Raw genomic sequence first — 12,054 nt, 5'->3', positions numbered from 1 at the left:
TATTTATTGCCTTCCTGGAATCTCATATTGCATCTCTGCTGTTCCAATGTTAGAAATAAATGTAAAATTGCTATTGAGTATTCAGGCAGGTATCTTTTTCATCCTAACATCTTTATTTCATTCTGTGCATTCTTAGCCACAGAGTGGTCAATTTGCTCCTTATCCCACTATATACAGCTATAGCTGTCTCTGAAGCATTGGTCTTCAAAGTTAGGACTAAACCTAGCTATAGTCCAACATATACATTGAAATGAATGGTACTTTTTACAATTAAATTTCATTCATTTCAGTGGGTCTAGAATAGGTTGGACTAACACTAGATTAGCCTTTAGTTACTAGAGAGCCAGGCATTCTGAAAAGAAGAAATCAGGAATGGCAATCAAACAACTTTGGTAAGACAGTTTGTTCGCCACAACCAATTTCCCCCACAAAGTACAGAGGCAGAAGACAGAAGAGTATGACATTGGGCTTTGAGTTCATATGCAGTAGTATTGAGACCTAATAGATCTGCTGAGTGCCTGCATATACTGCGGGTACCCTGCCCTCTTAAATTATCTGTTGTTGCTGTTGAATGCCTTCAAATCATTTCTGACTCATGGCGACCCTAAGGTGAACCTGTTATGGGGCTTTCTAGGCTGAGAGCATGTGACTGGCTCAAAGTCACTTAGTGGATTTCATGCCGAGCTGGGAATCGAACCTTGGTCTCCATCTATACCACTGCAGATATAGCAGACATCACAACATGGGGAGTACTCTGGGAATTATTTACACTGCAATCTTGTACTCACTTGACTGGGACTCGGTGTAATTAATGGGACTTCTAAATAGGTGTTAACAGGATTGCACTGCAAAAGCATTCAAAAATTCAGAGTGACATTTAATACCTCTCATTTCTTTAAACGGCAGCTCGAATAAAGCACCACCTGTAGATATTTAGTTTAACCTATTTCTTGTGAAAAAGATGTTGAAAGTTGCCTATCTGAAACAGCTGTGTTAGTAAGAAAGGAGTCTGGTTATTTGCAGGTAGTATTAATGGGAGAGGAACATAAGAAAAACAAACCAATAATGTGTGTCAGTCAAACAATCCAAGTAAACACTGTGGTTCTGCTGCATTTTGTGCCCAGTCCTATACATAAGGAATAAGAAGTGGAACTAATCTTCAAAATATATTGTACAAATTATACTTTATTATTGCTGAAAAATGTGAAGCTTCCTCAGGAAGAGTAAAATAGATATTTCTGTGTTTATAGATGTAATATTCTTCTCATTCATATTGAATGAAAATTGCTGGAAATGTTTTTTCTCAGTTTTTTAAAAATAAAATATAAAACTAGACATTATTCTGATAGTGGCATGATTTCTGCTGTGCAACAATAAACTCTGATAAGAAAATAGCTTCAACACTTGGTAGTGATTTTATTCTAATTTGCAAATTTGTCTACTGTTTCTTCAACATTTATGGAACCTTGAGACCAAGCGAGAAACAGAGCTGACTGTGTGAGGTTTTTATTTTTATTTTTAAAATGTTGCCATCTGTTTCCAGGTAGATAACATTATTCCGTGACGTTGCTTATTTTTATTGCCTTGATACTTATTTTTTATCTTCAGTACCAGATGTTTTTTTCAAGTGTGCTACAGTTCCACATTCATGCTAAAGGTTGGGTGTCTCTTATATGGAATTCCAAAATCCAAAATATTCCAAATCCAAAATTGTTCATATTGGTGGCAAAGATAATCACATCTTTGCTTTTTACTACACAAAATTTGTTTCATGCACAAAATTATTTAAAATATTATGTATAAAATCACCTTCAATCTATGTATAATGAATTTCATGTTAAAAACATGGGTCCCATCTCTATGTATGTCTATGTATATGCAAATATTCTAAAATCCAAAAAAATCCAAAATATTTCTGATCTCAAACATTTTTGGTAAGGGATACTAATCCTATATTAAAATAAAGATAATCAACAGAGAAACCTACAACAATTACATTAATTTGTCACATGCCAGATGGTTTAAATAAAATTCAGCAGTTGCACTATTAAAACTGAGTGGTCAAAGCCTGGTGCTATCTGAATAGAAATGGTTTAGACAGTAGCACATGTGGAGAGCACCATAGTTTTTGTAGGACAAATGCTTGCATGCAGAGGCTTCTTACTCTAGTCTAGATAAAGGATATCAGAAAAGAACTAGGAATTGAAAACAGATAGATATGGGACTGCTGCTGAAAACATCTCAACACCTGGTAAAATGAAGCACATACTGTATCATGATGTCAGTGCATCATTATTGCACTTACTCGATGACAGGCTGACGTCAAAGTATGGAGACCCTATGAATGAGAAATCTCAAAGAACACCAATCTGCCTTGTTCAATTCTTGCAAATTCAGGGTTCTAGCTTTTTTGAATCAATCCAGCTGCAGGGTGGTCCTTCTCTTTTCCTATCACCTTCCACTTTACTGACCATTATTGTCTTTCCCAGTGAGTCACATCATCTCATGATATATTCAAAGTTTGACAACCTCAGTGTCTAGCTGGCGTCTAGTGAAAGTTCAGGCCTGATCTGCTCTAAGATCCATTTGTTTTTTTAGCAGGCCATGGTATTTGTAAAACTGTCCTCCAGTACCATATTTCAAATGTGTTGGTTTTCTTCCTGTAAGATTTATTTCACAATCATACAAAGAAATCAGAAATAGTACCAGGTGTTCCACACTGCAGAAATAAAGCAATTTGACACAATTTGTTGTTTGGTGAGATATTCAGCCTAATCTGTCAGAGGGGTCTGATGCCTCACCAGACTACAAACCTCAGAATTCTGTAGGATAGCATTCTTAGCTTTCTAAGATTATGGATTCCACTTGAGAGATCCTCAGTTTGTGTCACTGCCCACTACTGCTGCTGCTAGTAGTGGTTGGGCGCATTTAAACTGGCTCCACATTTGAAACACCCTACCCACAGTAACACTACTTAGCAGCATAGCACTCTGGAGAGGTATTGAAAATGGAGTAACAGTTGGATCCAGAGTTAATCATAACTTGTAGCAAACACATTGGCATCAAAGAGACTTAATTTAGTCTGGATTGATTTCAGTTGATGTAGTCAAGTTTGGACCTTTCTCTGTAGCAATCCCATAATTATGGAATGCCCTACCCTAATCTCTGTGCATGGTTCTTTCCCAGGCTGATTTTAAATGGGCCTAGATGACCAGGTTATCCCATGATGTTTGTAACTGTTTTGTTCATTTGTTCCTTTAAAAAAATACCATTATATTGTTGTGACTATTTTAATTTGTAATTATAGTTGGGTATTTTGCCTCTTGTTTTATTTTATTCTGTAATCCATTTTGTGGAGACTTTTCCAGAAAAGGCAGTATAAATATATTACTGTAATTGTGGTGTTGGTGGTGATGATGATGATGAACAAATATGTATGTATATATGGAACAACTGCTACCTCTGAATGGTTTAATGAGCAAGTTACTCCAATGTATCAGGACCTAGCATTTTATGTCCCATCTATAATCAATATTCATATGACTAGGAAAGCTGTCAACACTACATCCTGAGACTTGCCATTCTTTGAACTCTTTGTTGTTGTCAAGTCACCTTCGACCTATGGGGAGGCACCCTGTTAATGAGAGACCATCAAGTCATCATACCATCAACAGCCCTGCTCAGATCTTGCAGACTCATGACAGTGGTCTCCTTCACTGAGTCCATCCTTCTGCAATGTAATCTTCCTCTGTTCCTACTGCCTTCCATCCTACAAAATATTGTTGTTTTTTCTAGTGACTTATGTGTTCTCATTATTTGTCACAAGTATGACCATCTCATCTTGGCTTCTAGAAAGAATGCAGCCTTGATTTGCTCTAGGACCCATTGATTTGTCCTTTTAGCAGTCCTCAGTATCCGTAGAACTCCTCTCCCGCACATCTCAAATGAGGTGATTTTCTTCCTCCTATCACCTTTCTTCAATGTCCAGCTTTCACAAATAGAAATAGAAATTGAAAATATTATTGCATGGACAAGCCTCACTTTAGTATTCAATGATGTATCTTTACACTTAAGGATCTTGTCTCATTCTTTTATAGCTGTCCTTCCTAGTTTTCTTCTGATTTGTTGACTGCAGTCTCCATTCTAATTAATTACTGAGCCAGGATATAGAAAATCTTGAACTATTTCAGTGTCTTCATCATCTAAAATTACATAAATCACTATTAGTTTCCTTAATGTTCAACCTGCCTTTGCACTTCCTTGACTTTTTCTACTTCTGTGCAAAAAGTGTCTTGGACACATTTAGTTTGGATGAGTTTCAAGTAGTCCTTAATAGCCATTTTTCTACTTTTATTAAGCTACATTTTTATGAACGTTTCTTTAGGAATAAGTCACTGAACTCAATGGTATTTACTTCTGAGCAGTTACAGGACTGCACTGTTAGTTTTTACTTAGTGCTTCAGTCCTTCAAAGCCTTGCTAAAACAGTATTTAATCAAGAGTGAAGATGGCAGAGTAATGGACATACATGAAGTTCCCAATTCAGCTCATTGATTTCCAATCAGAGAATTTGCTGAAGCCAAGTACAGGTGTTCAGCCATCCCTACAGAAGTGGTTCAGAGTTAGTTATTTATTCAAAATACAGTGGAACAAAATGCTTAAAGCAAACAGTGGAAAATAAGAATATCTGACATACTATCAGGCATGAAATTTTTCTCTTCACTGAAGATTCAATAATTGTCCAATGGAAATAGATGCCCATAGACTCAGTAGTTTAGGCAGAATAAAAATAAACCAAACCATATAGAGGATTATGAATACAACTTATGTGTATGTCTTTTCAAGCTGCATCTTAATTTAGTGACCCCATGAATTTCATAGAGTTCTTTTAGGCAAGGAAAACTGAAATATAGCCTACAGCTCTGGTATTCCTTGGCAGTCTTGCAGCCAAATACTAACCAGGGCTTATGCTGTTTTGCTTCCAGGATCAGACCAGATCTGATGTCTCCAAGGTATTTAGGCTCTAAGTGAAATAATTATTATTATTATTAATTATAATTAATAATATATTTATATTATATTAATATATTATTTATGTTATTATTATTATTATTATTATTTGTATTTGTATTCGTATCCCGCTCTTCAGAAACAAATGCTCTCAGAGCAGTTTACATATTATTAATTTGAGAGTTCCCTGCCCCCAGGTTTACAATCTAAAAAGACATGCCACAACAAGAAAAGGGAATGGGATCGAGTCCAGCAAACACTGCTGGTTCTTCTTTCCCAGGGCAATGGCAATTGGAGGGAGGCAGGACCTTTCATCTGCCTCTGGGACGGAGCTGTGCCTGCCTCTTCTCTAACTCCGAGGTCAGGAGGGAAACACTGTCCCTTTATTTTTAGGTTTGCATTGTTTTACACATCAGTTACTTAAATCATCATCACACTCATATTTCTAGGCATTTTAAATTACCAGTTGTGGCGAGACACTGGCAGAGTGGAATGATCACAACATGCTGACAGAAAGGTGTGTGCCTGCCTGATGAGCAGCTCTAAAAGGGGGGGAGAAGTCATTGAGAGTGTATGAGTGCATCATGTGCTGTTGAAGTGAAGAGGCTTCAGTACACAGCCTTAACAGGGTTCAGACTTCTGTGTAAGGAATGAAGATTTAAAAGGACACAAGAAGTCCTGTGAACTTAAATGAGTGTATTAGGGGCTATACAGACCGCCCCTTTCCTGGACACAGCAACCTCACACTGCGGCCCCGATCCACCTGTGGAAGGTGCAAAAAGGAGCCGCAAAAAGCGACTCCTTTTTGCACCCTCCAAAGAACACCATAGCCACAGTGGCAGGTTATATGGCACCCTTTTGGTTCTGTGTCATCTGGACGCAGCACCAGAGGTGCATCATGAAGGTGTGCACCATCTGAAGTGGTGCGTGCCATCATGACACCCTGGGGGCAGAGTTAGGGCCTGCTTTGTCAGGACGCTGCACCCTGACTCTGCCCACAGGCTGGCCTTTCATGCTAGCCTGGATAGCCCCTTAGTTGATAATTAGGAGCCAGATCAAGGTGGATCATACTTGCCTTGTTCTGTGTGAAGGTTAAGAGTGAATTGAGTCAGACTTTCATGGGATTCATACTCCTGTTGAAGGCTCAATATTGGTATTTCTGTTTGTGTGGAAACCAAGTCAGTGAGGAAACTGGAACGAAGACAGTTTGCATCAAGTGATGTGTTGTACATATTGTAACCGCAAGATTTGAGAACTAACTGTAAAAAGATACTAACAAGTTCTGTCTGGAAATTGAGGCGTGGGACAGACGGGCACGATAGTGTGCCCTCGTCATGTGCGAGGGGCGACACTTCCAGACACCTCTTGCCCCTCGCATGTGATGAGGGCATCAAACTGGTAGTGCCTTGTACAGATGGGCACTGCCATTTTGATGTGACGGGCGCTTAGCATCCGCACGTCGTGGCGCCATAATGTCGCGAGCGTCATTGACGCACTGCGGCGTCATGGCGCTGCAAAAAACCCCACTTTTTGTGGGTTCTTTTTGCTATGCGAGGAAGCCATGCGGTTTGTCTGCTGCAGCTTCCTTGCACAGCAAAATAAGGCATGGGCAGACCGTCCTTTTTGGACGGGCTGTACCGGGACAAAGTTTCTATTTCTTCTTGTTTACAGAAGAGTAGTAGCTTGAGCTGATTTATAACTAAAAACATCAAAAGCACTCTACCAAAATATTAAAACACTTAGTAGGTAAGGATACTGGGAGCCATGAGTCACTTATTAAGTGAGTGGATTAGGAAAGGCCAGTAAAAGGACCCATGGGTTAAAGAGATTATTTCTCAGGCACGATAAGCCTCATATTATATTTTAAGGAAAGAAAAACCCTGTGGCTCTAGAGGTCACACCAATGGATAAGGCTTAAATGCATTCCAATTTAGCATTATACCTGCATTCCATATGTGGAATATAATACATTTACACATATTTAATATTCATAGCAATTTCATTATTGTTTAGCATTTCACCTATATTTTTAACCTAGCTTCTTTTAAAGTCTTGTGTATAAACAATACACTTATATATAAACATTTAAACATGCCTAAACATGTTATTTGGAGAGGGATGTAGAGAGGGATACATTTATATATACTTGTGACAACCATGTCCCAAAGTCAGTTAGATTTTTAAAAAACTATTCTGAACTTTGTGAAAACAAACAAACAAACAAACAAAACAACAATAAACAAACAAACAACCTAAACAAACCCTGAATCAAAATGTACATGCTTCTGGTACATTGTTCCTGCTGTTTGTAGTTAAAGGCCTAAACCGTTCTCTGTAACATGAAGAACTAATTTCTGTTCACCTTGCTGCATCCAAAATGGAAAAAAGCAAAACACTGAAGGTTAGCTGATACAGGAAAAGAGATTCCACCTCAACATTAGAAAGAACTTCCTGACAGTAAGGGCTGTTCGACAGTGGAACACACTCCCTTGGAATGTAGTGGAGTCTCCCTCCTTGGAGGTCTTTAAGCAGAATCTGGATAGCCATCTGTCGGGGATGCTTTGATTTGGATTTCCTGCATGGCAGGGGGTTGGACTGGATGGCCCTTGAGTCTCTTCCAACTCTATGATTCTATGATCCTATTCAAAGTCACTGAGAAAATAGCTTATGGGACCATAGCCAATTGAAAAATTGAAATACAATTTGAAAATTTTAAGTGAGAACAATAACTATGACAACTTTGTGAATGTGTCCTTCTGTTTTGTTTCTTTATTGAGCTCAGTCAGAGTAATTGAAATGTCAGAGCAGCACATTTCATCTTTTACAGGAATTACCTTCCTTTCAGATTTCATTCAGCTCTGTTTGTCAGTGCACAAAATGGTAGTTCCTTCAACAGTTTAAAATTTAAAAATTATTCATGTGAAGATTTGGTTGTTTTTGTTATTTGCTGGGTTTTTAATTTTTTTCTTAAAGTAAAATAAGAAAAGTAAACAAATGTGGGTTTTTTAAAATCCCCAATATATTTGTTCAAATCTGTGAAGTAAAAGCACCATCCAGTGGCCAGACCGATTTGTACATTAGCATTTGCTACTATCCCTTTTCTGAGCACTCTGCCTACAATACTGAATAGCCTTTGCTAATCACTGTTCTTCCTTTGAATGGTAAAATATCCTGAAATGGAACTAGCATTTGATTAGTACTACAACATATCACAAATTTGTTTAGTACTAGGGTTGACCCTACAATGCTAGGCTAAACCCTAGCATTTGTTTAGTACTACAAGCCTATCGAGATCCATATCTGTCCTTTACTTCTCATCACACCACACATAGACCCAAGCTTTCCACTGGGAAGGATTTACCTGCTCACAGGTGTAATACTTGGTTTGGTGACAACTGGATGACAGCACTTCCTGCAAAAACAAGAAATCATCCATTTTGAGCCATTAATATTTTTCAAGAAGTAATGATCCCAGTATTTAGAAAGAAATAGTTGGAGGATAGCCCAATGAGGACAGAGCAAGCTGAAGGGAATACCATGAAAATCCTTAAAGGCAACACCAGGTGGTAGTCCATACTGTAGTATTGCAGAAGCTTTTTGCTTTTGCTAATGGAATTTAAAGTTTATTTCCTGGACTGAATCTCCCAGTATCCACATGTCCAGAAGGAGGAAGGCTGGGCACCTGTATGAATACCCTTCTATATCATCTGAACTTAGGACAACAACCACAACATCTTGACCAAATGCATGGCTATGAGTAACATGATTTTTTTTCTTTCTTTTTCCTGTATCATTTTTAACACCTTTGCTTGATAAAGAAGCCAGTGGAACTTCGAAAGCTTGCAAGATGTGTAATGTGCATTTTGGTTGTCCAAATTAAGGTATCACAGTTTTGTGGATTTTGGATGATACTAAAAGGTAAAGGTAAAGGTATTCCCCATTGACAAGGTTGTCAAGTTGTGTCCAACCAGATGAGGAGGTGATCATCTCCATTACTAAGTCAAAGAGTCTATTCTGTGATTATGTGGCCACCGTGATTGCACAGGTTTACCTTCTCACTGAAGTGGTACCTATTTATCTACTTGCATTTGCACTCATTTGAACTTAGGTTGACAGAAGCTGGGCCTAGTGATGGGAGCTCACCCCATCTTGCGGCACCCAGGCCTTGAACTGCCAACCTGCCAGTCTTGCAATCAACAGAGCATCTTAACCACTTAAGCCACTGCATCGAGTGAATGATACTATATTTTGCTATATAGCCAATATGGCTACCCCTGGATAAATAGTCCATCCTGGAACATTTTGTGGCTGTTGGTACACAGACCTTCATAAAAGATTACTTATTTTGACTTGCAGCTTTCAGAATTCCCCAGCCACTGCCACCAGTGGCCATGCTGGATGGGCTCCAGGAAATTACAGTGCAAGAAAGTAAGTTTTCCCATGCTCTAGTTCTACCTCAGTATAGGTCCACAACCAATCCATATGCTGAGTTGTGCTTTGTGCCTTCACATAGTTTCCATTTATGGCAACCCTAAAGTGCTATAACAGCGATCATGGAGTTTTCTTGGCAAAATTTGTTTAGGGGAGGTTTGCTACTGCCTTCCTTTGAGGCTGAGACACTGTGACTTCCCCAAGGTCACCCAGCAGGTGTCATGGCTGAGCCATGAATTGAATCCTGGTCTCTAGAAATAAACTAGATGAATTATTCCCACCTTATTAAAAGTGATCACTGTGAGAATGTAGAAGAATGCTTCACCTAATATATTTGGGTGCTTTATAGCAATGCTGCTTATTCTGTCAGTTAGCCTTACTCAGTCTCAAGAAGAGGTCCTACTGCTTGGCCAATGTGATTCTAGGCTGCATTAACAGAAGTATAGTGTCTCTAGATCAAGGGAAGTAATAGTGCCACTCTATTCTGTTTTGGTCAGGCCTCACCTGGATGGAATACTGTGTCCAGTTCTGGGCACCACAATTCAAAAAGGATGTTGAAAAATTGGAGCGTGTCCAGAGGAGGGCAACCAAAACGGTGAAGGATCTGGAGACTATGCCTTATGAGGAGAGACTCAGGGAGCTGAGTATGTTTAGCCTGGAGAAGAGGTGGTTAAGGTGATATGATCACCCTGTTTAAGTATTTGAAGGGGTGTCATATTGAGGATGGAGCAAGCTTGTTTTCTGCTGCTCCAGAGAACAGGACCTGGAACAATGGATGGAAACTACAGGGAAAGAGATTTCATCTAAACATTAGGAGGAACTTCCTGAGAGTAAGGGCTGTTCGACAGTAGAACGAGTCTCCTTCTTTGGAGGTCTTTAAACAGAGGCTGGATGGCCAAATGTCAGGGGTGCTTTGAATGTGAGTTCCTGCATGGCAGAATGGGGTTGGACTGGATGGCCCTTGGGGTCTCTTCCAACTCTACGATTCTATAGATGTTGAGCAGATTATTATTACTATTATTTGGAATTATTATTATTTTAACCCATAACTGTTTCAATTTTAAAAATGGTTTAATTGTTCTTTAAATTTTATATTGATACATTTTAACGTTGCGTTGGTTTTAAGTGTATTGTTTTAAATGTCACGTCCCTGCCTTGAGTCCCTATATTGGGAGAAAGACTGGATATAATTAGTGTTATTTTAGAGATATTATAATTGTGTAACGTTGTTGTTGTAGTTTGTACGCCGCTTGGCAGGTTTTTGTGTATGTGTGTGTGTGTGTTTTACCCTTGCTATGTAAAGTGCTGTGCAAACTCTACAGCACTCTATAAATGTTAATAATATAATTATAATAACATAATAGATGTGATAAATAAATTATAATAAAATTAATAATAATTAATAAAATAATAATAATTTAATAAAATAAATAATAATGACAATAATAATAATAATAATAATAATAATGGAGCCAGTTGTTAAAGTGGTGTCAAGGCGGTTTATTTCTGCAGGAGGATACAATAAGTAGCTACGGAACTGTTTATTGACAAACGGGGTTGCTAGGAAAGGATTAAACGGAGTCTATGACGATTAAACGGTCGCTTAATTCAAAGACTAGGGCGAACGTTCGAGCCCTAGAGCGCCTGCGCATCTCACGTGAGGCCCCGCCCCCAACGCCCTCAAAGGGGCGTGGCCTCCCTCTGGCATAAAAATGGCGGCCCGGGGCGGAGTTCTTTCTTTTCCGCAGCGCTTCGATATAGGTCAGGTTGGTTTAGGCTGAGCTGGTAAGGAGGGGTGTGACGTTATACAGCTTTCTCCATCCGGGGCTTCTCTGCTGGCCATAAAAGGCTAATATAGCACTAGTTGTGGCTTTTGGAGGGAGGGAGGGGGAGTTCTCTCATGGAAATCCTGGAGTCAAGGAAGGGTTTTGGCGCATGCGCTTTGAAACCCGTTTCGGTTAGTGAGGTAAAATGGCGAGCGAAGGAAAGCCTTTGTGAGTGTAATAGGGGAGAGGTTGAGGGTAAGGAATGCTGGAGGAGGAGGAGGAGGCGCCGACCAAAAGGAGCCTAAGGTAAGAGAGAGCGTTAGGCTTGCGGGCAATTGAATTGTTGCTGGTGGTTGGGCTCGCGGCCACGTCATCACCAAGCGCCGCTGTGAGAGCGAGGGTGGGGCGAGCACGATTCTAGTCAGCGGGCAAAGGCGCATGCGCACACCAGAGAAGAAACAACAGCGATGGCGCGCATGCGCAGAAGGGTCTCCATGCTTCCATGGGACCTGCCAGTGTGGCAGCCTCCCTTCCTAGTCATGGTAGAGCAGCCCCCGGCCTTGCCTTTTGGCATAGCTCCCCCCCTCATTCAGATGGGGCGGGACGCTGACTTGGGCAAGGCACAGGTCCCTTTGGGGTGGTGGTGTTCCCCCCCCCCGATGTTTTGGACTTAAGTACCCAGAACTCCTGACAGTTGGCCAGAGGCATAGATGAAAGAGTTAGAAGAGAGGCCTCAAGGGCTGTCCAGGAATACACTAATAATATTTATACCCCATTCTTCAGCCAAAAGGCTATCAAAACAGCTTACAGATTGTTAATTAGACATTTCCCAACAGATGGCTATCCAG

At 39.9% G+C, this 12,054-nt stretch overlaps 1 non-coding gene across 1 annotated transcript; it reads left to right on the top strand.

Moving 5' to 3' along the window:
* The first annotated feature begins 11,696 nt into the window (after positions 1–11,696).
* On the top strand, positions 11,697–11,832 carry LOC149313027 (small nucleolar RNA SNORA24). Its single transcript, XR_016281551.1, has one exon. It is a non-coding gene; the product is annotated as a small nucleolar RNA SNORA24 (small nucleolar RNA).
* Positions 11,833–12,054: the final 222 nt, after the last annotated feature.

The sequence above is a fragment of the Sceloporus occidentalis genome, unplaced genomic scaffold, assembly GCF_023333645.1.
Source record: "Sceloporus occidentalis isolate IW3139 unplaced genomic scaffold, rSceOcc1.0.p SCAF_5, whole genome shotgun sequence".
NCBI classification, from domain to species: domain Eukaryota; kingdom Metazoa; phylum Chordata; class Lepidosauria; order Squamata; family Phrynosomatidae; genus Sceloporus; species Sceloporus occidentalis.
The sequence above is the reverse complement of the archived record's forward strand: the minus strand, read 5'-3'. Positions and strand labels throughout refer to the sequence as shown.